The 27,374-nt window shown below is 44.3% G+C and overlaps 1 protein-coding gene across 2 annotated transcripts in view; it reads right to left on the bottom strand.

The window, feature by feature from the left end:
• Positions 1-27,374, bottom strand: part of Wwox (WW domain containing oxidoreductase) — an 863,064-nt gene that overhangs the window by 722,961 nt on the left and 112,729 nt on the right. The gene's annotated exons all lie outside the window — the stretch shown is intronic.

Here is a 27,374-nt window from a genome sequence, read left to right as displayed (position 1 = left end):
GGCTGGAATCAATGGGGGGCACATCAAGAAGCACTTAACTGCCACAAAGCCATAGGGGATGTCAGTTGTTTTTCCTCTCCATATTTAGTGGCATTTCATTTGTATTTTAATAAATAAAGCTCATCTAAAGATCTGAAAAGCAAAACAGCCACACTGGCCAGCTTTAGAGACCAGGCAACAATGACACACGCCTTTAATCCCAGTAGCCACACTAGTTTGCCATTGAAATCAGGCAGTAGTGGTGCACACCCTTAATCCCAGAACGAGAGAGAGAAAAAAAAAAAAAACCGCAAGGAGACAGCTCTTAGTCTCAGTCACATTCTGAGGTTTCCTGGAGGCAGGATCACCATTTCAAACTCAGGTTGAGATGAGAATCAATGCTTGGCTGCTTTGTTTTTCTGGTCTTCAGGTTGAACCCCAGTATCTGTCTCTGAGTTTTTATTAATAATTCTAAATTTGGCGTCCAACTTTTGGGGTATGAATTCATGAAAAAGCCATTTGCCTGAGGCATTTTAGCCAGTGCCACAGGACAGAACACCTGGGTTCGGGAGAAAAACCAGCGCTCCCACTATCCATACTCTCTTGTTCCAGTGACAGGTTCCTCAGTTTCCGTCGGAAAAACCTGTACCCCACAGCATTTCCTAGAAGACTGACCCTTGCTTAGTCAAGAAGTTCTCAAATAGACTATAAGTCTTGGGGAGAAAGACTCTTCCAGAACTCTGACTATTCCAGCTAGAGCTCAAGAAATGCTCTGGACATAACAGTAGATCCAAATATTGGAAGAAGACAGGGCAATATCCACAGGAAAAAGAATTTCCAAACTCACAAAACATTGGCCCTATTTAGCCTACAAAAAAGGTGGGGGATATGCATCTTCCATTTCTTGATTCCTTAAAGGCCCACTTAGATATAATAAAGGCTTGGACTCAACTATGTTTTCCAATTTACATTATTGATCCAAAATATAACTTCCCCAAGCCAATTCTATATGTAAATTGTCAGAAACAGTGGAAATAAGACAAAGGAAATACACCTGTGATTCTATGAGATGCTGAATTTTCCTATGTCGCTGTAAACTGGAAAATGTGTGGAAATGCGTACTTTAGAAAATGTGGGTTGTTGCTGTGGGGTCAAACTGAGGCGTGTGAGCAACAGCTTTTAATATCTCCCTTACTCTTCAGCGTGTCGTTTCAATAAGAGATCCTTCCTAGAGTCAGAAGACCCAAGAACTGCAATTATTTCTGTAAACACATGCATGCAGCTGGTCAGAGATGCAACGAAACAGAACCTTTCTGAGAAGAACGGAATGAGTGACGTGCCTGTAAATCTTTGCCTTTGGCATAGTGATGCCACTCCCGTCTCACTTTAGCTAGCAACTCCTGGTGGCTCGGTGCCCTGGGAGCCTTCGCAGGCAGGGCAGTGAGTGGGTGCAGCCATTTAAAACAACCAGAGAGGAACATCAGAAGATCCAAATCCAGAGACAAAAATATCAACACACACAGGGTCCTTCAGCAGGAGTCACAGTGTGGACACCCAAAAAGCACACCAAAGAGAACTGGAGAAGAGCTAAATCAGACATCTGCAGCAAAGACAGCTAGGATCTTTCTAGTTGACTCACTCTAATGCGGAAGTTGTAAGGCTGATGTATCCAGAGCCGCCTATCTCCACTGGTGTAGGAGGCAAAGGCTACAGTGTGCAGGAAGACAGCAGAACTGCATGGGCAGGCGCAACAGGTCAGTGGTAGGTCCTGAAGATCACAAAAGGGTGGGATGGTATCTCTTCTTTCAATCAAACAGGACACAGTGGACACAGACAGTGGTACTGGTAAACAGTGACCACCACATTCCTAGTGAATTTTGACTTCTAAGCAATGTGGAAGACAAACCCTAGTTCAGTAGCTTTAACTTCTGTAATCTGTAATCTCCTCCTGGGGAAAGCTGAGAGCACCTACTCCCGTCGTGAGAGTCGTTCTACCACAGAGACAGAGCACTCTAAGTAGCATCCCCAGGCGACAGCACACCCAGGAGACACAAACTATAAAGGAAGCTAGCAGAAGCCGCACGTTGGCCCAGCGTGAAGTTTCACATAAGCTGGTCACACCACTAACAAATCTTCTAACTGATGTTCCTGGTGAAGCAGCCACACTTGCCCAGAAATAAAAACCTGTTTCTCAAAATCCACACCTTGCCTAAAGTTCCAAGGCATTTGCATTTCAAAGATTTCCTACCTTTTGGGACTCCTAACTAAGGAGGGGCTCCTGTGGTCACGCTTCAGAAGCAGAATGAGTCTGGGGAGACTAGAACTGAGGACAGAAGGCTAATAAAGTCTGCCTACCAGAGTCCCAGGCCAGCATGGTCACTGGGGCTCCTGGTAAAGGATGGCTCTACAGGTTCTGTGAGGACAGCCACATGGAGAGATGGGCTACAAGGAAAGCCTGAAAGGGGTGGCAGAAATGCAGCAGTATGACTTTTTTTTTAAAAAAAATTATTTTACATACCAATCCCAGTTCCTGCTCCCTGCCTTTCTCCTGCTCCCCCCCCTTCCCTGCACCTCATCCCTCCATCCATTCCTCAGAGAAAGTGAGGCCTCCCATGGGCCTCAATAAAGTCTGTTACATCACTTGAGGTAGGATTAAGACCCTCCTCCCTGTATCAAGATTAATGAGGTATCCCTCTGCTGTGGGACAATGGTTTGTATCCTATCACTTGTATTTGAAATAAACACTGATTGGCCAGTAGTCAGGCAGGAAGTACAGGCAGCAAGACAAGGCAGGAAGTAGAGGCGGGGCAATGAGAACTCTGGGAAGAGGGAAGTTTCAGTCTGCAGACATCACCCAGACAGAGAGGAAGCCAGACACAGAGCAAGCAAGGTGTGACTGCCTTGCCGAAAAAGGTACCAAGCCACGTGGCTAACATAGAAAAGAATTATGGGCTATTATAAGTTATAAGAGTTAATAAGAAGCCTGAGATACTAGGCCAGTTTATAATTAATATAGACCTCTGTGTATTTCTTTGGGACTAAACAACTGTGGGATCTGGTGGAAAAGAAACCTCAGTCAACATCCCTCCATTGGGAATGGGCTCTAAAAAGCCAGTTCATGCACTAGGGAAAACTAGGTCAACTGTCAGTTGTAACAGACTTTATTGAGTCCCCACAAACTGCCCAAGCCATACAACTGTCACCCACATTCAGAGGGCCTAGTTGAGTCCTATGCAGACTACCCAGCTGTCAGTCCAGAATCAGTGAGCTCCCACTAGCTTGGTTCAGTTGTTTCTGTGGGCTTACCCATCATGGTCTTGACCCCTTTGCTCATATTATCACTCCTACCTCTCTATGACTGGACTCCAAGAGCTATGCCCAGTGCTTAGCTGTGGATCTCTGCATCTGATTCCATTAGCTACTGGATGAAGGTTCTTTGATGACAATTAAGGTAGTCATCAATCTGCTTACAAAGGAAAGGCAGTTAAGGCACCCTCTTCACTATTGCTTAGGGTCTTAATTGGAGTAATCCTTGAGGATTCCTGGGAATTTACAAAATGCCAGGTTTCTCATTAACCTCATAACGGTTCTCTCTATCAAGATATCTCTTTCCTTGCTCCTTTCTCTGTTCTTCCCCTAACTTGATCTTTCCAATCTCTCATATTCTCCTCCCCCTCCCCACTTCCCTTGTACCATACCCCTCCCCCACCCTCCCACTTAATTCAGGAGATCTTGTCTATTTCCCCTCCCCAGCGCTATCCATGTATGTCTCTCTTAGGGTCTTCCTTGTTTCCTGGTTTTTCTGGGGTTGTGGACTATAGGTTGGTTATCTTTTGCTTTATGCCTATTATCCACTTATGTGGGAGTATATACTGTGTTTGTCTTTCTGGGTCTGGGTTATCTCACTCAGAATTTTTTTTCTAGTTTTATCTATTTGTATGCAAACTTCAAGATGTCATTTTTTTTTTTTTTACCACTGAGTAGTACTCCATTGCATAAACAAACCACATTTTATTTATCCATTCTTCAGTTGAGGGGCATCTAGGTTGTTTCCTATTATGTTCTGGCTATTATAAATAATGCTGCTATGAACATAATTGATCAAGTGTCCTTGTGATATGAGTGTGTATTCTTTGGGTATATGTCCACGAATGATTTGCCACTGTCTTTTAAAAATTGTTTTAAGACATGCCTTAGTTAGGGTGATGTGGGATTCCCCTCTGTATGCTATGAATATGTTATATTATCATTGGTTAATAAAGAAGCCGATTTGACTTGTGGCAGGGCAGAATAGAGCTAGGCAGGAAAATAAAACTGAAAGCTGGGAAAAGAAGGTGGAGTCAGGGCGATGCCATGTAGCTGCCAAAGGAGACAGATGCCCTGGAACCTTACCAATAAACCACGAACCTCCTGGTAAAATACAAAATAATAGGAATGAGTTAATTCAAAATGTTAGAGCTAGCTAGAAATATGCCTGAGTCATTGGCCAAACAGTGTTGTAATTAATATAGTTTCTGTGTTATTATTTGGGTCTGGGTGGCCAGGAAATGAATGAGCAGCCTCCGTCAACAATTAGGATTTTTATTACTGTGATGAAACACTATGACCAAGAAGCAAGTTGGGGAGGAAAAAGGGTTTATACAGCTTATGCTTCCCAACATAGTTCACTGTCAAAGGAAAGCAGGCCAGGAACTGGAAGACAGGAACTGATGCAGAAGCCAAGGAGGGATGCTGCTTACTGGCTTGCTCCTTATGGCTTGCTCAGTCTGCTTTCTTATAGATCTCAGGACCACAATCCCAGAGATGCCACCCCCCACTATGGGCTGGACTCTTCCATATCAGTCACTAAGTAAGAAAATGCTCTACAGCCTTGCCTAAAGCCTGATCTTATGGAGGCATTTTCTTAATTGAAGTTCCTTCCTCTCTGATGGTTTTAGCTTGTGTTAATTTGATACAAAACCAGCCAGTACAATACAATTAAAAAAAAAAAAAAGCAGTGGTAAAGTCAAATAAGAGCTTCCAGTAAACTTGCCACTTTAGGTGCCAGGAAAGTTAAATCTTCTTGATTTTTTTTCATAATTGAGAATATACTGAGAATACTAAGCTTTGCATCTTTAAGAATTTTCCTATAGACTGCACAGTGCCAGTGGATTCTTCCTGGCTCCTAAACATGTGACTACTGTGGTCCATGCTTTCCGTAAGCTAGAAAGAAGCCAGTTGCCTCCTTGAAATGTAAAGTTTAGGAACCTCCCATTGGGAACAATGTCATATTTTGCCAATACATTCATTATCTTGAAACAACTGAACAAAATCAGCTGGTCTTTAAACATGCAGGTAACTAGAAAATAAAAAGGAATTGGTGAGTCTTCTGTTGATGAAGCTACCCACTAACAGAGACTTTTTTATTTAAATGAAACTAGAACTTATTATCTGTTATTATTTGTCAGTCTAATTCTAGAAAAAAAGGTGAGGATGAGCTCAATATGATTATCAAACACAAACAAGAACACTAAAATGCCCAAAATTGTTCCAGAACTGAAATTTATCAACTATTAGTTTCAGGAGTATTCAGGTAGTATTTGACTCCATAGTCAATTTAATAAAATGGCTTCATAAGATGCTGTGAGGTAAATAAAAAAAAAAAAAAAACCATAGCTCGGGCTGGAAAGATGGCTCAGAGGTTAAGAACATTAGCTACTCTTCCTGGGGCCCTGAGTTCAATTCCCAGCAACCACATGGTGGCTCACAACCATCTGTAATGAGATTTGGTGCCCCCTTCTGGTGTGTAGGCAGACATGCAGGCAGAACACTGTATACATAATAAATAAATTAAATTAAAAAACAAAACAAAAAAAAGCACAACTAATACATGGTAAGGGTCCTAACTCCTAAAGTGGTCATCAGAAGTTACCTTCAAGCTAGTCCCATGTTGTCTTGTGGTTTTCCACCCAGCTCCTAAAATGTATGTGCATTGGGGTACAGCCTTATTTCACTCTTGTCTGTAGCCCCAAAGCCTTAATCACTGGAACCATCTGTCACACACACCAGATGTTAGCACGTAACTTCGTATTATATATGTCATATGCATATGTCATCATCCATATGCACACATTATACAATATACACACTTAACACAAGCTCTCCCTTGTCTTGCAATGGCTTTCTTACTGCTTTTGTTAACTGCATAGGGTGTTATGTTAGGTCAGTACAATGGGATTTAACTGCTCAATGTCTTAGGTTGTTCTATTTCTAGGGTATTTCTCTACTTATGATCATCCTAAAGAAAACTTTTTTTAAAACATTCCACAGATGCGGGATATGGCATCCCATGCCTGTAATCCTAGTACTTGGGATGCTAAGGAGAACCGAGAATTTTAGGACAAGCTGAACTACATCTCAAGACCCCGCCCATTTCAGTTCTGCCAATTAAAGCACTTTTCGCACCCACTGTGCACGCAAATCCACTTTGCCATAAATTCTGTACCTTCAAAAATACACTGATGCTTTGTGCTCTGCCATCTCTTCCCTGCTTCTAAACATAAGTGCTTCTAAATACTGATGTGGGAGTGTCATATATCAATCTGTTGATTTCATTGGTTAATTAAATAAAGAAACTGCTTGCCCTGATAGGTTAAAACATAGGTGGGAGGAGTAAACAGGAGGAAGATGGGAGGAGTAAACAGAATGGAATGCTGTGAGGAAGAGGAAGTGAGCTCAGACCCAACAGCACTGCACTCTGGAGCAGAGATGCCATGCTCAGCTCTCCCGGGTAGACTCGACAGCTCTGCTCTCTGGAGCAGAGGCCCTGCTTCGCTCTCCTGGGCATACGTGATGAAGCTCCAACCCAGGATGGACTTAGGTTAGAATCTTCCCGGTAAGCGCACCTTGGGGTGCTTACACACATTATTAGAAATGGGCTAATCCAGGTGCGAGAATTAGCCTAGAAGAGGCAAGATAGAAATGGGCTAAGCAGTCTTTAAATGAATACAGTTTGTGTGTTGTTATTTCAGGCATAAGCTAGCAGGCGGCTGGGGTGCTGGGGACGCAGCCCCGCCGCTCTTATTTCAACAAAATACTAATTCTCTTTCATATGATTTTTAACACTTTTCTCACCACCACCACCCCCCCTTCGTTTTCACTCACTGATTTGCAGGAGCTGTTTATTTACTAAGTAGATTAAATATCTGAGCAGGCAGCCAAAAGTAATTGTTACTAACTCAAACACATACTTACCAGCATAATTCACAATCACGTGTCTGCTATTAATGTGGTGCTAAATGACTTTATGGGTTCTTAAGGGTTCTTATTTTTGGCACATCTGAAGTCAGGAATGAGAAGTTCCTGGTGTTTCCACATGTGAGCACTGGCTTATGCACCCAGGCCAAGCTAGCGGTTGGAGCTGACAGGGGAGGGAACCCTGTAAAGGGGAAATTTGTGGAGTGTGATAATGAGGTGAGTCGTTATGTTCTAACTGGTCTTAACTGTTCCATAAATGTTTCTCTTACCCTGTAAACTTTAAGGTCAAGATAATAGGCAGGGTTGGAGCAAGGAAAAGCCATGCAGAACTTGGCAGTGAGCATGTCTGCTAAGAGAGCTGGGAGCGCTGGGACACGGCTGAACTGCCGGATGAACACACGGGAGAAAGTGATCTGCTCTGCTCCAATTGGCAAGCTCAGGTCAAGAATAAACCAGGTGCATCACGCACATTGCAGGCAGCTCCTAGGAAGTCCATGGACAGTCGACCCCCCAAGGAGGCTCTGTTTTATCCTCCACAGTCAGGGAAGATACACCACGAGTTAGCTTCACAACTATTTTCCCCAAAACCAAGCATGTGGGCTGGGGAGACAGATGAGTAAGGGCATCTGCCATGCAGGGTGAAGACCTGCATTTGGTTCCTCAGAAGCGTCATCATACAGTGGGAGCATACCGCTGGAACCACAGCGCTCCTGAAGAGTCCATGGCAGCGCTCTGGCCAGCAAGCCTGGCATGGGTAGCAGTGCACGGCAAAAATTCCTGTCTTAAAGAAAATGTGAGGTGGAAACCAACATGTAGGTTTCTTTTGACCTCCACAAACATGTTGTGACAGGCACGTGCACTCTTACATAGATCTTTTTAAATTTATTTTTAAAAAACAGGAATTTCACGGTGCTCATTTTTCATTCCACACCATCTGTGATGTAGAATACCAAAAGGGAAACAAGAAATGTTCCCATCAAACCTTCAGATTACCTGGCCTATGGCTTAATCCTCTTTTAATCCCAGAAAATGAAGAGCTAACAATCTGGGACAGGATTTACAGGCACATTAAATTAACAGTGTGAGTCTCCCCTAGCAGCCATTAATGCTGCAATATGAACAGGGATTTTTTTTTTTGCCTACAAGTGTCTAATATAATTTTTAAAACTTCCTTCAAATATCATTAGCGAGTGAGAAATTGATGGATTATTGGCCAGTGTGTGAAACATTTTCAATATCGTAAGCCATGCCACTAAAATAAAGCATTTTTAATTATATGGAAAGTATTTTATTAATAGGCAATTTAGAATGCTTGACTGGTACCCAAGAGTCTGGAGAACTTCATACCTAGAAACAGGAAGACCTGGGTCCACACACAGGCTTCTTGTCCTAGGAAATGCAGTAGCAGAGTATAAAGTCTTATATACAATGTTTCTGATTTTATTGGAAAACATAACAAAAAGCATCCTGCTTCAAGATGAGAAAACAAGGGGAGCCCTGGCACACCTGCTATAGAGGCTGCAGTGAAGGATTTCCAGTTCCAATCAATTGAGGCTCTGTCTCAAAGTTAAAAAGGAGTAAGGCAACTGGTAGTGTAGCTCAATGGTAAAATGCTTGTCCAGCAAGCATGAAGCCCTAAGTTCAATGCCCAGTACTGCCAGAGAGCCAGAAAGAGAGACCATGACTCCAAGCCACGCCGCAATCCAAGCCAATACCAAGTGGAGAATGGGTATCGGAAAGCATGCCTTGGGTGTCAAGAGTTCCACCATTCTTCCCACGCTGTTCCACGGGACTGCTCCAGTGATCCCGAAGGAATAAAAAGACTGTGCTCTAAACACAGGGTCTCCCATGAGCAGGGAGTGAGAACGAAGGGTCCCCTCTGCTGACTTGAGACGCCCATCTGGATCTAACAGCAATGTTACCAACAACTGCGGAGAGCAGGACCACCTCCTCCTAAGGCACCTGCAGGTCCCCATGCTGGAGCAGGATTCTGCCTGACTTGTATCCCTGGAGACATATAGGAAGAGTGGCACTCAACCCCGCCTTCAGCTGCTGGCTCTGCAGAGCCTTTGCTGCATCCCCAAATTCCCACATTCAAATGATATTCCCCAAATCCATCACTATTGTCAGGCACTGAGTAGGCACCCACTGCTCGGTGGGTAGCAGATACCCGAGGCTGCCTGTTAGAGCCACTTGAAGGAAACTCTTGAAATCACACACTCTCCTAAGCCATTCTTTCATAGATGTTTACTAGGAGATTAGGAAAACAACACATGACAGCCTTTGTGTCAACCTAGAAGAGCCACACAATCCTTCTTTAAACAACGGAGAAGCCAGACAGATGCCCCAGGCCAGGAGCCTGTGGGTGCTGCATGAGTCCATGGCATTCTTTCAGATGCCTAAAAATTATGCAAGACATGATGACCTCAAGTCCAAAGCCAACGTGTCATGGGGCATGGACTGTCTTAGCCTCTCTTGAAGTAGAACTATGTACAGTGTCTCCTTCTTTAGCCTGTAGGACTTGGTCAAAACCACTGATGTAGTGGACAAAGTGACGAAGCTATCTGCTGGTCTGCAATAACCCCCGGAACATAAAAGATTTTCAAGAGAAGCCTCTGACCAGTGTGCTATTTTCTTCTCTGTTCAATAGTTCATTCAATAACTATTCACTCTAAATTCAGGGTGAACCTATCCTAGCTTTCCACCACCTTAGTGAGTTGACAGTGTTCTTCTCATCTGGTGAACAATAAAACTTAGGTGAGGAATTACATCATCATGAGGGTCACAGAGTTGAGCCTTCCCGGTGTGACTCCAGTGGCCTCTGTCCTGGCTTCAGCAGATTGGCTCATTACAGGGGGAAAAAAAAAAAGATCTTTCAGAGCACTGATTACTGAGATCAAGTTCTGGGAATGGAGCCTGGGAGGATACAGCGGCTAGATGAGGGGGTGAGGACCACCAGGGGTAAAGTCTAAAGCTGGAGGCTGGGAGGTATGATAATTTCCAGCTTTCTTTTTTCTTTCTCCTTCTCATTCTACCCAGGAGATAAATGAAGCTCTGGGGCATGGGGACAGGCCATGAGATTGGAGGTCAGAAGAACACTGCCCATACCATCACAGGAATAACGTGACCTTCAAGAATTTCCTGGCCTGGCGGTGGTGGCGCACGCCTTTAATCCCAGGAAGGCAGAGGCAGGCAGATCTCTGTGAGTTCGAGATCAGCCTGGTCTACAAGAGCTAGTTCCAGGACAGGAACCAAAGAGCTATGGAGAAACCCTGTCTCGAAAATCCAAAAACAATAATAATAATAATTTCCCAATTCCTCTGAAATTTAAGTCCTTATAAACAAATGGAGACAATGATGCCTCCTAGCATTGTATATAACACATATATAGTGGTGCATCTACATGAGACCAAAAGTCAAAAAACAAAAACACCAAGCCTATTCTAGAAATGAATCTGTCAAGGTTTGGATGTGAAATTTCACCCAAAAACTCCTGTTTGACCACTGTTTCCCTATTGGTGGTACTGTTTTGGGGAGGCCATGGAAACACTGGGGCTATATGACTTAGTGAAAGCGAGTTGCTGGCCTCTGAAAGTGACACTTGTTCCTGCTTCCAGCCTGGGGTCTCTGCCCCCTGATCTACCAAGATATGAGCAGGCTGTGCTGCAAGCTCCTGCTACCACAGGCCAAGCTCCTCCCACCACCATGTTTTTTCCCACCATGACAGACTACTCTCTCTAACCTGGGAGCCAAAGCCAACTTCTCTTCCCTGAAATGACTTCTGCCACATTTCTGGTCACAGCAGTGAGAAAAGGAGCGAATACAGGTGACTCTTGGAGTCATTTCCTGTTTTTAGGATGTGTACCACTTCCCGTGCCTCTAACAAACTTTACTGAGTGGGGCGTGAGGATGTAGTCAGCAAATGCTACCTGCCTCCCAGGACATCTGTCTCTCCTCTGGCTAAGTGGCAGGAGAAATAACCATAAAAGCTCGTTTCCCAAAAGAATGTATATCCTCGTCTCGAAGCAATAAGGTTTGTTCTCGACTTCCAAGTTTTTAAACCCTTTATGTTTGTTCAGCTATGTTTCTCTCCCCACCCCTAAAAGGTGCTTGACCGATTTGGAAATAAAGGTTCAAAATTGTCCCACCAGCTCATAAAGCTTGTTAGCCAGGTGCCAGAAGTTAGGACGGGAGGGAGGGAAGGAGGGAGGAGCAGGACCTGAGCATGCCAAGTCAGCTAGGACCTTATTGGTGACAACGTTAGGCAGTCTCCAGAATCACAGGTCTTAGAGACAGCCTGTGCAAACATCACCACAGGCACTTGGGCTAGGCTCTGCAGAATGAGCCACACTGTCCATGCAGATGAAACTGTCATCTACAGGTCATCATGGGGGCGGGAGTTATCAATAAACAGAGTATGATAATCATGGCAGACTCTGGGACAGAGGGACCCATAACCAGCTCAGCTTCCTTCTAGTCCTGCAATTGTCAGCAAGATACTTAACTGACTTGGGCCTCAATTTTCTCAACTTTAAAACAGACATAACAAATATCTAGTCACAGACTTCCCATAAAAAAGCAAAATATATACAACTAGGCCTGCATGCCACTTGAGAAGCTAAGCAGGAAGATGAAAGCCCAAGACGAGGCCTGACTGCCGAGTGAGTTCAAGGCAGGTTTGGGTAACCTGGCGAGGCTCTGTCTCCAAATAAAACTTAAAAAGAGAACTGAGGAGACATAACTCGATGGTAAAACACTTGCCTTGCATTCACAAAGGCTGAGATTCAATCCTCATTACAGAGGGGAGGAAACACACACACACATATGATGTGAGAAGTCCTTCTGTATATGTGTTGCTTTTATTGAATAATGAATAAAGAAGCTGCTTTGGCCTATGGCAGGGCAGAATAAAGCCAGGTGGGAAATCCAAACAGAGAGAGAGAGAGAGAGAGAGAGAGAGAGAGAGAGAGAGAGAGAGAGAGAGAAGATGGAGTCACAGAGATGCCATGTAGCTGCTGAAGGAGAGGGACCCGGAAACTTTCCAGTAAGCCAAAGCCTCGTGGCAATACACAGATTAATAGAAATGGGTTAGTTTAAGATATAAGAGTTAGCCAGGAATATGCGTAAGTTATTGGCCAAGGAGTGTTATAAATAATACAGTTTCTGTATGATTATTCAGGCCTGAGCAGTCAGGAAACGAAAGAGTAGTCTCTCCTACACACACACACACACACACACACAGAGAGAGAGAGAAAGAGAGAAAGAGAGAGTGAGAGAAAGTGCTTAGGCATTAGTATGATACAATTATCACTATTATCGGATTAATGAAGTCTAGGCTCAGACAAACAGTGTCATGTAACAGAATGAACACATGATCTTTAAGAGTACCTTCAACAAAAGAAATAAGTACCTGAAGCTCAATTTCACACCCTCTGTGACAAAGGAAAATAACAGAATCTCACAGAGATTAAAAGGCATCAGGAAGTCATTGTCACGCTTGTCTTCACTCTTCCAAACAGGGCTGGGAATTTTTGAACAATTATTCTGATCTAAACAGAGGGTGCGGCCCGACATTTATCCAGGGCCTAGGTAAATAGATGATATTCCTGCCACTATTTGCGTTTCTATCGGCCCCTATGCTGAGCAATCAATAATAAATGTTGTTTAAACAAATGGTGTAATTTTCCAATCTGTGTTGTTCTAAAGCGACCTTTCCTCCTCGCTGCCATTTGTAATGCATGCATAATTCATTGACCAAGCAGAAGGAGAAGCAAGGAGGTTGGTCTAAGTGGCCCTTTTTGGGTTGTTTTTGATCATTTGTTATAATCCCATAAATAAAACAGGCTCGTCGCTGTAAATACGTGTGTTATCCAGAGGTGTATTTAGTGAGAAAAATAATAACAGCTAGCCTACCACTCCTGGCAATTTCCAAGCAATATTAATTGCTGAAAAGATGTATTTTCCAGGTTGAGAGGCCTCTAATAGAGGGAAAATAAAAGCCACTGTCCACATTAATGATAGAAGGAACTCTTGAAGGGCAGAGTCCTTTGCCTTTGGGAGGAAGTGTTCTGCTAGAGACACTGTGTGGGAGGCACCTAGTCTTGTTTTTGTGCAAATGGAGATGTGTGGGTGCATACTTTTTACTAACTACCTTTCAATAAATCATAAATCAAGGGTTTTACGGTGCTAGCTATTGTCAGTTTTACTCATGACTACCGTTGAATCACACATATGAATACACATCTCCATGTGACTATAACAGGAAAGCAACAATGTGTGTGCACATGCAGGTGTTCTTAGATAGATAGATATGTATATACGTATGAATATATATATATGTATGTATATCATTTAAAGATAAATAAAACATGAATCAAGAGCCTTCCAGAGCTACTGTCCATCAAGTCTGACTCTGATCTGCTGTTTGCTCACCTGCATGCACTCATGTGCAATATAACCCCTTCCAATATGGGAGGCGAGAGCAAGATGCCACTCTTTCCCCAAAGGGCACCTCTGTGTAGTCCCTCAGATCATAGCAGATGACATGTCAATGAAACGGTGCTTGCTCTCATCCCGGAGATCAAAATGAGGGCTTAACCTGCAATTTATACTACAAGTCCCGTGACACTTGCCAGATCTGAAGACTTCATTCTAATCTTCCTGGCTGAAAAAAAAAAAATCAAATACTCTTGCAAAGACGTATTGACAACTCTTAATTAACCATGCTAATGGGGGTGGGACACATGGATAAATGCATTCCACATATAACCCCAAACCTTCATTTGGCCATTAATTTCCACGTCTCCTTCACTAAATCTTATAGAGACAGAGAAAGACTGATGGGGTGGGAGATAGACATTGACTGATCCTTTCACATTAGAAGCTCCTGACTTGTGTGTTATGCAAATCCTCTCCAGACAAGCTAACAAGCAAGTGAATGGCCATAAGCCATTCAGTCCAAGTACTGTGCTTTGCGTTCTGGAGTCTTGCTAGAAAATACACTTTGGGTGTGCATCTGAACAGCGTTAGTGAGAAACATTTTTGGTAACTGAGGCCAACTGAATGGAGACTTGGGGTTTCTTGCCCTTTTGCTGCTGCTCTAAAGAGAAAACGAACAAAGAAAGTGCACACATACATGCACACATGCATAGCTGCTGCTTGCAGTACCAAAGCTACCAAAGCTAAACCCCACACCTAGGCATTAGCCAAAGCAGAGAGACGGCAAGGGAACCAGGGAGTTCCTTAAGTGAGCCCTGGAAGAAGCATTATAAAGCACTTTCTGGTTTTCAGGCCCTAACAGAATACACAATAGTGAGAACCCCTAAAAAAAATGTAGAAATGGTAAGTAAGCAAAGAATGAAAGAAACACTCCACTTTGTCTTAACTATCCCGTGCAGCTGCACCAGGAGCCAGAAGGCAAGACTGTGCATCCCTGAATAGGGTGCTCCATTCAAGCCTCCCCTGCCTGGGTGGTGCTCTCCACAGTTAGGACTGTCAAGGCTTCTGACTGTAGCAACAGCTTACATTGGCCGATAACACCAATGTTCCATCTCATCTCAGCATTATCTTGTGTCATCCTTCTGCCGCACAAGAGGAAACAAAGGCCCAGGTGAAGTCGAGCCACTTAACCAAACTTGCACCGCTAAAAAGGAGCAGTGTCCAGGAGGAAACCCAGACCATCATGCTTCTGCACCAGTCTTAGTACCTTGATATCGGCAGGGTTGAAGTTCGTCCCACTGTACCCCACACTGCACTTCGGCCGCCTACATACTGTCTCACTGAGTCACCACACAGCCCTATAAATGAAAATTCGCTACTGTTTTACACATAGGGAACTGGTCTTGTGGAGGGGCAGTGAGCTGTCAAGGTGACAGGACCCAGGAATGGGGAGCAGTGTACCAAAAGCCAGGACTGTTTCTCGGGGTGAAGGTAATGATTAAGAGCTCAGGTCCAGAGCTGGTCTGAATCAGTGCTGCTCGCTAGGGAGCTGGCCCCGGCCTCTGATTACTCGGGACTTTATTGCTTTCAGATCCCCTAGGCTTGGCACACCTGCTTCTTCCTTCCATGTCTCCTTCTAGTGCCCTCTCTCCCCATCCAGGTCCCTGCCCCTCTACCTCCCCACCTCGCTATCTCTGCTGAAAGAGCTTAGGAAATGGTCACCGCTCCAATGCCACAAACTAGCCTTCAGTTTTCCATTCCTGGAGGGGAGAACCTGGCATCTGTGTGTTGGGAGGAGGTCATATAAACACAAAAAATGAAAACAGAAATGTTGCTAAAATTATCATTTCAATTTTCCTAGAACATGTTTCTGCATTCTTGTCTCCCCCACTTTCACAATTGTGGGGGTCAATCTTCACAGGTCATGCTTTCTTGCCTCTACCTGAAACCCAGCTGAGGCAGGCTACTACATGGCTTAAAAACCACCTGGGCCTCTGAGATCCAGGTTGCAGACAAAAAACCATAAAGGGATAAGAGGACTCCAGATTTACATGTAAAATATAAGCAAATTGCTCAAGAAGCCACCAATGACAATGCAGAAGGCAGTTATTCAACAGAGCATTAAGACACATTACTCAGGGCATAGTGAAAGGCCTGTGATGGTACAGGAAGGGGCCATGAAAGAGCAGAAGGGCCTGAGGAGACCATTTAGCTCTGGAGACAAGTCCAAACTGTCCACACCCTCAGGACCAACCCCAGCTTAGGGAAGAGGAAAGGAGCATGCCTGCTAATCTGTAGCATGGGATATGAAAGAACTCGCCTTCAGTGCTGCCAAGAAGAAGTGCAGAAAACACAGAGCACTGAGTCTACCCCTGAGCAGATGATGTGCGATCCTGGTCAGCATCACTGTTACTTCTCATGGCTGGTCCAGCCCATCCCAGAGGAAAGCCCTTCCCTTGTAAGACTCACCATTCAGTCCCTGCTGTACAGACAACACGGGAGGTCACAGTTCCACGTGCACTGTGGTCTCTACATAGTCAGAGCCCTATCTATCTATCTATCTATCTATCTATCTATCTATCTATCTATCTATCTATCTATCCATCCATCCATCCATCCATCCATCCACCCACCCACCCACCCACCCACCCACCCACCCACCCACCCACCCACCTATCTATCTATCTATCTATCTATCTATCTATCTATCTATCTATCTATCTCCTTTGAGACAGGGTTTCTCTATGTAGCCTAGCTGTCCTGAAACTAGCTCTGTTTACCAGGATGGCCTCAAACTCACAGAGATCTGCCTGTCTCTTCCTCCTGAATGCTGGGATTAGAGGCATGTGCCATTACCACCCAGCTCAGGGTCCTCTTTATAAAGAGATGCACCCAAAAGTAATGCAGGGTGACAAGTATATCTGGGTGGGAGGGAAAGGAAAAATCCCATATCTAACTGGGCACATGAGGACCACAAGGACATGCCCAGGTGACCAGAACCTGGCCCAAGCCCACTGACTAGTGAGTTGAGAGCCAGAGCACAGGATCAGTGGGGCTATGCAAACTGAGGGTTTGCACTGAGCTAATAGGAAGAAAACAAAAGGGTTGAGATCTGGGTCGATGCATAAGGTACAATCATCATCTACAGTCACGTGCCACCTCCCCTGTTCAACCATCGGCCTCTTTCAGGACTGGTCAGCTTCCTTGCTATTTATTGCCCGAGGCCTGGGTTTCTCAGTGGAGCATGGCATAAGAAGCTCCACTTCTTGGCAACGGGAGCGAGGTCCACGAAGGAAAGATTTTCAAGACTTTCTAAAACAGTTCAGCTTCTTACTGTCACAGTACTTCAAAGAGTGTCAATAAAAATACACTCCTCTCCCTGAGCTGCCCCAAGGGCTTCATACCCCCTTCGAAGAGCCTCAAGCCCTCTCCTGACATCCCACAGTTTTGCACACTGCGGTCTCTCAACAAATATTTTCAAAAGGACTGAACCTGACCCCAGAGCACCAGGCAAGGGCGGAGTCCCATAGATTTCCAGCAGCAAACATATAAACTGCTCTGTGGCTCCATCTCTCTAGACAACCATGTTATCCCATCTCGTGCAGGATAATAATACATCCTCATGCAAGACTCCAACAAAGCAGGCCTGTGCTGCTGAAGGCTGACTGGGCACGGGGCCCTCACATCCCTGTGGCTGTGACGATCACTCTGGGTCCTGGGATTTATTTCCCTTTCGCAAGAGTTGGGGACAGATAATGAATACACCTCCTCATCTGATCAATTACCTGCACTTACAGCCTGGCACCGTCCCTCCTCCCGAACAAGGTGAAAAGAACAGACCCATGAGTGATGGTCAGAAACAAACTGGCTTCAGAAGAGGAAGGGAAAAATATTAAGAAATCACCATGTGCATTTAGAAGCAAAGCTCTTTCCATGCCACTGAAGCCGCTGGGGCATTCATCTTGTTCCTGGACTCTGCGTCACCAAACTTGATGGAAGATGGTTGGACTGACATAAAGACCAGCCCAATGTGAGCAGCCGTGATTGATGGAGCCATTCCCAGCATCGACCAAAACTGGCACTAAAAGATGCCTTGAGCTTCCTATTAACTGTTTTATGAAGGGACTGATACTCTTTCCATGTCCCCTCCCCCCAGTCAATGAATAAATTAGCCGAAAAAGTGATTTCAAAAACAGAGCCACATCCCACAGAGAGGGAGAAAGAGTGGGTCATGGGGTAGGAGTCTCTGGAGGAAGACTGTGGTGACCATGAAAACTGGGTTCTACCAGGCTTTATCTCGAGGCAGCAGTTTGGGTTTCAGGTACACAATTCAAGTGGGTTTTATTTAATCCCAGAAAATAAATAACTGTGCCACTAAGTGGTTCTATCATACAATCGCGATGGCAAAAGAAAGTCTGGTTTCCCTCGGAAGTCCAGGAACACAGGCACAGATGTTCCAAATGAGCCACACTACAGAAGGAGTCGGGGAGGGCGGCCATCCACCAGTAAACCCAGGGAGGGCAGCTTGGCATGGCCGGCGCTCCAGTACTCTCTCAGTTTGGAGAGGATGAGACATTTGCGGGACGGCCACATTCTTAGAAGGTTGCTTAATATGGAAAGGAAAAGAGCAGGCTTTCAAGAGTGCCAGGAGCCTTCCTTTCTGGAGTGCAGGAGACCTTTCCCTGCCTCCCTTCCCTCTTAGGTTTGAAGAAGGTTAATTATGACCTGGGAGCATCTTAAAACATCTTGGCACGTGGGACTGTGCCGCTGTCGAAAGAGAGGACAATGGTGCAGCAGGAACTAACTTAGGAAGCATCCAAATCCAGAACTCTTTTCACAAATCCAGGGCTGAAGCAATGTCAGGCGATCTGTGTGGCGACAAAGACCCCTTCCGCACCCACGAGACTTTGAAGATATATACATTAGGGAAATCTAAAAAACACTAGGCTTTTAAAATTAAGTGGCTCTTTGGTTACCAACCATCAGCTGATACCTCGTTATTTCAGTGAGAGGGCCTGGGTATTCAAGTCCTAACCTGGTTCTCAGTGAGGCCCACAGATCTACACAGTAGATCTCTGGCTTGGCTTAGGAGGTATGGGGTGTCCTCAAGCTTCCTTGTCTTAGTAGGTATGGGGTGTCCTCAAGCTTCCTTGTCTTGACCCGGAAGACCTAGTGCTTTCAAAGCAGAGATGTTCATGGCAATTTAACATACCAGTGAAAAGAGTCAGTGACAACCTGACAATCCAAGCAGCAAACATGGGAACTAAGCCATGATGTGCGTTTCCAACCCCATGACCATTGAGACCACTGTCCAAGGCCATTCAAAAGGTGGAGGTGTGTTTGTGAAATGCTAAGCTAAAATGTCATGCTCCCCACTGAGTTAAAGCTGGGCATCTCTAGGGTATCTGAATTGTGGGAAAAGAATACATTTCATGCAAATGAGGGAGTCCTTTACATGAACACATGGTACCATTACAACAAAGCAAGCTAGCTGGGCATTCTTATATACTGGGAGAGGGCATGCCAAAATCCAGAATAGGCAGCCTTGGTCAGAGAAACTTCTGTCTGCCATAAGGGATGGTTAACGCTAAGACCCAGAACTGGCAAAGTGCCAAGAATAAAAGCCTGTTGTGAGCTCAATCTCAAATGGGACATCAACAGTGTCCTCTTAAGGCTCAAGAAACATCAAAGAGCAGGTGGAGAGAACCAGAGGATAGGAAATATTCCGTGAAAGACTACCATCTGGACAAGACATGGCTGCTACACCCACGGACTCACAGCACTGGTAGATGCCTGCTCAAGGCTGAGCTAATCTCCAGTCCATCCCTGGGGTCTGTAGGCTGTTAATGGTTGTTGGGGAAAGGAGTCAGTGGTTTAGACCCTGATAAATTTGCCTTTGCAACTCTAATTAAATGCAGTGGATATCAAGAGAGGGAAAAAGGCACGAAAGTCGGAGAGCAACCTGCTGGGAGGAAAGGGGGTTCAGTAGGAGGGAAATCAAAGTTCATTAAGTAAATCATGAAATTATGAGAATATGGAGGTTCACCTTACTAGACCTGGAAGGAAGTGGGAGGTCCTTGGACTCCCCACAGGGCAAGGAACCTTGACTGCTCTTCAGACTGACGAGAGAGGGGAAGTTGATTGGGGGAGGGGAAGGGAAATGGGAGGCGGGGAGGAGACAGAAATCTTTAATAAATAAATAAATAATAATAAATTAAAATTAAAAAAAGAAATTATGAGAATAAATAATTTCTATAAAAAATGTAAAATCCTGAGTAGGCATGGAGATACTAGCTGACTCTCTCCCACCTTTTTGCCATTGTCTTTCTTAACACATAAGTTCCTATTTATATGGGATATTACTAGCTTTAACAACTCCCCTAATAAAGAAGAATGAGATTTGTGTTCCAAGATTACTGACTAGCTGAGGCCTCTGCATTCTGAGCTCATACAACAAACTCCATGCAAGCCTACAAGATGTGCTGCAGAGTCCTAAGTATGAGTAGAGATGCCAAGCATAAGAAACGGGCTTTCCTGGGATTCTCCCAAGCAATTTGATCGTCACAAGTGATCCTCTTCAGACAAAGCGATCAACAGCACTGATGTGACTATAAGATAAAACCTAAAACCAGTTGCTGCAGGCCTGCGATCACAGATCCTAGGAGACTGAGGAAGGAGATCAGCAGTTCAAGGAGAGTCTGGGCCACAAAGGCCTGTCTTCATGGCTTCGTGGGACACTGTCTCAAAATGAAAAGCAAAAAAGAGGGATGCCACTCAGTGGGAGATCACTTTCTAGCACACAAGAGACCCTAAGATCAATTCCCAGTGTAGAAAATAAATAAACATTAATGGGAACAAATGAGGATCTACAAAAAGGTGATGATGAGTTGTGGCTAGGAGTCGGGGTTTACAAAGGAAGGTGAAGTTGGCGGTGGGATCCTGTTCTGCACACTCAGAGTCCCCATTCCTTCATCATCAAGAGGAAGGAAGGCCTGCAGTGAGGGGTTTCGATGAGGCGTATCAGGAAATGCAGTACAAATGACGGTCTGTCATCATCAATGATTGCTAATCATGGCTGGCCACTTCCTCATGCATAAGGCTCTGGGAGAGGCTACATGCACTGTCTCTCATAATCCTGCTGGGGATGGCATTATGTCCTTTCTACAGGAGGGATTTAGTTTGTGATAAGTTATAGCTACCTGCCAACTTGATGGGACCTTTGGGCATGCCTGTGGGGAATGATCTTCATTATATGAACCTGACAACAGAAGATGTACTCATTGTGTCTGGGACCATTCTTGGGTCGGCATAAATGGAGAAAGCGAGCTGAAAGGAAGCTTGTATTCATGGCTCTCTGCTTCCTGACTGTTGAGTTAATGTGACTTGGCTGCTTCAGGCAGGACTTGCTGCCTGAACTTCCCTGCCATGATGAATTGATTGTACCTCCAACTCCGAGTCACACAAACTGTATCCACGGAGATGATTCTGGAGGACATTTTGTCACAGCAACAGGAAATAAAAATGAAGAAAACTATTGTCACCTCATTACCATGGAGACCCTGTGGTGTCAGAAAAGGACAGGGCAGAGACCTGTAACCAGGGCAGGAGACATTCCAACCATCTAAGAATCCCTCTGCAGTGTGCTGAGCCAAACGAGGCCCCTGCTTGGGAGGGATCAACAGGAGAAATTAAACTGCATGGTACACACTGGACCAGAATCAGAGGACTTCAAGTTCACATGTAGGCGTGTGTCCTACGATTCCACAGAGGAGGAGGCCGGTAAGAGACTCTCAGTCCTCCTGGACATCTGAGGAGGACCTGCCTTCACCCTCTCCTGTTCTGGGTGCATGTGGGTGCTAGAGATGGGAGAACAGTCAGCTGGCAGGGAGGAGGCAGGAGAATGAGAATGTCCCACTACCCACTCCCACCCCCTCAACAAACCTCCTCAAACCTGAGTTCGACCTCTCCTTCACTGGTAGAATTGTGTCTCATTTACAATGGCATGCGCCCTTTGGTGGGACCACAAAGAAAACTCCTCATTATAAACTAGGAGAGAGAATTATTTACCCAAGGGCAGTGCTCAGTCACGGTTGCCCCACTATTTATTTAGCCCACACACAGAGAAGTTGTGTTAACATTTGCCAGAGAATGTAGCTTTATAAAGTAACCAGTTAAAAGAAGAAAAAAAAAAGACAGCATATCATTTTACAAATAACTTTACAATTGCTCGAGTTAAATGGCTGGCCCCTCTCAGGTTTGTCTTTCCCAAACGCTGAAGAAACGATATCCAGAATTCTGTCTCATAAAATACAGGTATTACAGACTGGCTGCTTAGCCCACTAAAGCAATGGAAAGTGAAATGTGAGTTATTCTTACCCAAGGCAGAAACAGACAGAGTTACCAAAATTGCGTTAGGCCAATGTGGCAATTCTTTAAGTCCGCGGGGCAGCACGACTAACGGCTCCTGTGCCAAAATCCTATTAGGAGGGCTGTATTTGTCAGCCAACAGTGACAGGAATTCCGTTCCTCAGACCCAAATCGAGTAGAGCTATGGAGAATTTACCCAAAACATTTGTTTGTGGTTAATCAGCAGCACTCGCAGACCTCGGACATCCTGTGAGGGAGAATACCACTCCAGGTTGTTGATTTAATGGAGGGGCATATATATAGAGGTATATAGCCTCTACCAGGTGAGCCAAGCTAACACATGAGGCCATCATGATCACTAACAGTGACAAGCTACAATGACCAGCACTTCCCACGCTTGATACAGTGCAGGACGAAGCTGTATCAGGGCAGGAAGAGAAATGTCTCTGCCCTCCCTCCCCCCACCTCCCAATCTCCCTTGGCTGTGATAAAAAGCACCTTGACAAAGGAGGCTTAAGTGGAGCAGATTTCCTCTGGTTCACAGTTCAAGGCACAGCCCATCATGGCAGGGAAGTCAGGGAGACTGAGGTGGGTGGTCACATGACACCCAAAATCAGAAAACAGAAAACTGATTGCTTGTACCCAGCCTGCAATGACCACTCTTTTTAAAATTGTTTTTATTGAGCTATATTTTTTCTCCACTCCTTTCCCTTCCACCCTTTCCCATGATCCCATGCTCCCAATTTACTAGGAGATCTTGTCTTTTTTTACTTCCCATGTTGATTAGATCCATGTATCTCTCTCTTAGGGTCCTCTTTGTCTAGGTTTTCTGAGATTGTGAATTATAGGCTAGTTTTTTTTAATTGTTTGGTTGTTTTGCTTTATGTTTAAAAGTCACTTATGAGTAAGTACATATGATATTTGTCTTTCTGGGTCTGGGTTACCTCACTCAATATAATGTTTTCTAGATCCATCCATTTGCCTGCAAATTTCAAGATGTCATTACTTTTTCCCACTGTATAGTACTTCATCGTGTAAAAGTATACCACATTTTCCTTACCCATTCTTCAGTCGAGGGCATTTAGGTTGTTTCCAGGTTCTGGCTATGATAAACAATGCTGCTATGAACATAGTTGAGCACATGCCCTTGTGGTACAATTGAGCATCCTTTGGGTATATATCTAAAAGTGGTATTGCTGGATCTTGAGGTAGGTTATTTCCTAATTTTCTGAGAAATCGCCATACTGAAATTCAAAGCGGTTGTACCAGTTTGCACTCCCACCAGCAATGGAGGGTACTCTCCATTCTTATATAGTCCAAGATCCCAGTCAGGGAATGGTGCTACCCACGGTAGGCAGGCCTTCAGTTTACACTAATCAAAGCAATGATTCTAGACCTCAACATAGTTAATTGAGATTAACTACCATTGGAAAGAGAGCACAACAAACAAAAGTAATTAAGAGTCACTTACATGAACTGACCACTTTCTCTAAGCTTGAAACCACAGGAAGTGCTTAGCACAAGAAATGCGCCTGCTACATTGAAAGCCCAGAGAATACCATGGATACCGTCATTCACAGATGACAATCCTCACATCTACGCAATAGGAACTCCTCTGGCCATGGTGAGTCATGGCCATGGGGATACAACAGAAAGCCAGAGTATCAAATAGGTTAAGAACACATATGGAGATGAGAGTTGGGAGGGCAAGAGCTACCACGACCACAATAAAATAAGGAGTGTGTGGCCCCCACTTCTTCATCCTTAGAGTCTCCTACATTGTAGCAACTTGGCTTGGGTTCTCAAAACAGCTAGGGCCTGCACCCAGTTCCTCGCCTCCTTCTCAATGAGATGGAGGGACGATGTCTTGAAGGTGTTAATGTCAGATGTTCTTCTACCCAAAGAAACTGCTGGCCCAGCCTGCACCTAGGAGACATTCCATGAAGAGTCACTTAGAATAGTACAAATGTGAACCAGGAGGCCTCTGCTAGAATGGCTGCTACGAGGAAGAAAGACATCTAGAGACAGCAAATCAAGTACAAAAATTTCCTCAGGGAAGTTCCTCAGATGCTTGCTAGGGATTATAGAACAAAAATCATCAGAGGCTGTGTGGCTTGGAAAAGACAGAACTTTGCTCTCTAACTGGAACTTGACTGATGGGCTTCAGCAGTCCCCATCCTTCCATGACACACAGGTAACTTGCACACAGCATTGGAAGACAGCTCCAGCAAGGGCGCAGAAATGCCATGCCAATGACATTTATGTTTCTTATGTGAAACTGTAATTATGAACACAAGACATAAAGAAAGGAAGGGAGGGAGGGAGGGAGGGAGGAAGGAAGGAAATAAAAAAGGAAGGAAGGAGGGAGGGAGGGAGGGAGGGAGGGAGGGAGGGAGGGAGGGAGGGAGGAAACAGAATGTTGAGAAATCTCAAGTCATCTGAGGACAAGTTTCACCACAAAATGAATTTGCTAAAAATTCATGGGGGAAAAAGTGTTTTTATTGTTTTATTTCAGAGCTCTATGAATTTTGGAATACCAGAGAAGAGACCGCAGACCAGTCTTTACAAGCATCACTGAAACACTGTCTTGATCCAAGCAGCCTCATCCCAGGAGGGAAGGTGGGGTGAGGAGGCTAGCTGGGCTCAGGCCAGTCCTCCCACTCCCATCAGCTCCACCAAACTTCCCCCAAGAGGTCTGATTTAATGAAAGAATTTGGGAGCAACAAAAAAGACTGAAAATCATTGCTGTATGTCAGAGGTTGGCAACCCTTCCCCTTTTTAGGGAGAGGGCCAGATGGCAAATAATTTAAGCTTTGTGAGCCCAGAAGCAAACCAAGACCACTAGGAGGTATTCCTGTAAAGAGGGAGCAAACAAGTTTGGCTTTTTTTTTTTTTTTTTTTTTTTTTTTTTTTTTATTGAAGGGACCCAGCACCCATGTCAAGAAGCTCAGAAGGGTCTATAAATCCACTTGCAAAGGGTCAAAGGGTCAGATGCCCTCTTTTGGATCTCACAGGTACCTACACTCACATGTGTAGTCCCACACAGGTACATCACAAACACATAACTTAAAAAAATACTAATATAGATCTATTTTTAAAGTTGCCTCTAAAAAACACCCTTGTTACCAGTTAAATTGGAATTACAGTAGAGAAGGCAGGTACTAGCTTCTCATGTGTACTACACATTTTCAGAGAAGCTCACCAGAAAACTGAATATTGACAAATCACCTCAAGCATATTCAAATCAATCAAACTTCATACTGTCCTCAGCCTCTGGACACCCACTTTGGAGCTCAGTGGGCCTGGCACACCTTACCACCAGGGAACAACTCATCCATCCCCAGCCCCTGGACCTGCTCTGTGATCCCTGTGCATTTGATTTCTTGCTAACTTTTAAGTCTAATCCCAGTGGCTTTGTATATAGACTTCATGGTATCTTAATGCCTTATCCTTCTTGAACAAAGACTATACCACAAAAGATTAGACAAACACACAGTAAATGTGCTCTCTGCCCTAAAAAAAAAAGGTGGGGAATGATATAAGAGGCTCCTGGGAGTAAACCAAAAGCAACTATAGTGTTTAAAGTTGCTGAGAGGAAAGTGTCCCTAGCACAGAGGAAGAAAACCACAGTGTCCCTCAAAATTCTGAAGTTACCCACTGAAATTGCAAGGCAGTTGTCAAACTGGAAAGCAAGAGCAAGATCAATTGTGCTCCAGGTGTGGCAGGTCTAGAAAGACCTCCCATAACTGCACAAGGCAGCCCAGAAATAATGTCCCTTATATCACTATAAACCTCTTATGTTTTGCATAAATTACATCATCAAAACTTTCAAAATGCAGCAAAGAAGCTGGTTTAACTCCATTTGATAGATAAGAAAACTGTAACACAGAATTTTTAATTAACTTGTCTAAGTTATACAATAAGCAAGCATCAGATGTAAGCATTCAAAGCCTGTATCTAGAAGCTACAGTTTAAACAGACTGTCAAACTATAGGACAAATACGGTCAGTTGCCTGGCTCTATAAATAAAGTTTTATTGTAAACCTGCATTCATGTATATATTTTGTATGTTGCTTCCATGCTGTAATAGTAGAACAGCATTTCAACAAGGGCTATAAAGCCCACAAAGCTGAAAGTATTCACTATGCAGCCTTTTGGCAAGAAAGGCCACGCTGTAGCCCTGTGTGGATTGTGACTATGCTACAGTTCTGTATTGGTGAGAGACAGATCCCTCAAAGGTTCTCTGTGAAGCCCATACCTGGGCAGTTGCCCACATACAGGCAGACTTGAAACCTCCTAGCTCAGATACATTGACTGCCTTGTTGTCTGGACAATGCAAGCATCCATGGTGGGAGGAGTGCCTATCTACAGGAAGCTTGCTGGAGAGTTTTGTACACCAGATACAGGGAGCACTCGGGGCTACTATGTTTCACTCTATTTCAGAGTTTGAGACAACAGGAAGAGAAGCAAAGAGGCACAAGGAGGCGAGCACAGACGTAGAGATAGTGGGGCAACACAGACTGACAAAGCAGGCAGAGCTGAAGACCAGGCAGGGTGGAAGCTCTTTCGAGCCAAGGGAAAAATTGAAGTCTGAACCCCCATCACCTCAAGTGCACTTCCATGGTCTGCCAGGGGCGATCAAGAAAGCTGGTCTGACAGGCTTCACTAGGCCATATAACAAGGATCAAACCCCTAAAGAGATGCATCCTGCCAACAGACACATAAAAATTATAAGAATTTGAAATTCATGTCTAATTATTTACATTTCCCTCCATTATTGCTCACATCATTTTTGTGTGTACTATTTCTCATTTTGAATCCAGCAAATAGGCGGCTGTGGTGGTGCACACCTTTAATCCCTGCACTCAGAAAGCAGAGGCAGGAGGATCTCTAAGCGCTCAAGGCCAGTAAGGGCTGCATAGTAAAACACTGTCTTAAAAGTGAAAATGACAACAACAAACAAGCAAGCAAAAATCCTTAAAGACAACAAATAAATTAAAACAATTTTTCTTCCTCCACCCCCTTTTTTCCGATAAAAAGACTTAATGTCAAGTTTTTAAGACCACATAGCAGAACACTTCAAGTTGGGTTTTTGCCCTAATCCCCTTGCTAAAAAAGACAATAAAAGAAAGAAAACGAGAAAGAAAAGAGAAAATAAGGTGAAGAAAGGAAAGCAAAGAGAGAGAAAGATTGAGATTCCATATACAAGATGCTTCTTAACCCATTGTTTTACTTGACTTTGAGTTTGTGGGATGAGACTTGTGGAATTTTATAATTTCAGTTCTAGTTTTAAAGCACAGACATGTGGTTCACCATCCAAAATCAACCCAACAGACAGTGAACTGCGGTCATCA

Source organism: Alexandromys fortis, unplaced genomic scaffold (assembly GCF_014885135.2).
Source record: "Alexandromys fortis isolate MF-2015 unplaced genomic scaffold, M_Fortis_MF-2015_v1.1 scaffold_1, whole genome shotgun sequence".
Classification (NCBI taxonomy): Eukaryota; Metazoa; Chordata; class Mammalia; order Rodentia; family Cricetidae; genus Alexandromys; species Alexandromys fortis.
Note: the sequence above shows the minus strand (reverse complement) of the source record. Positions and strands in the feature narration are given on the sequence as shown.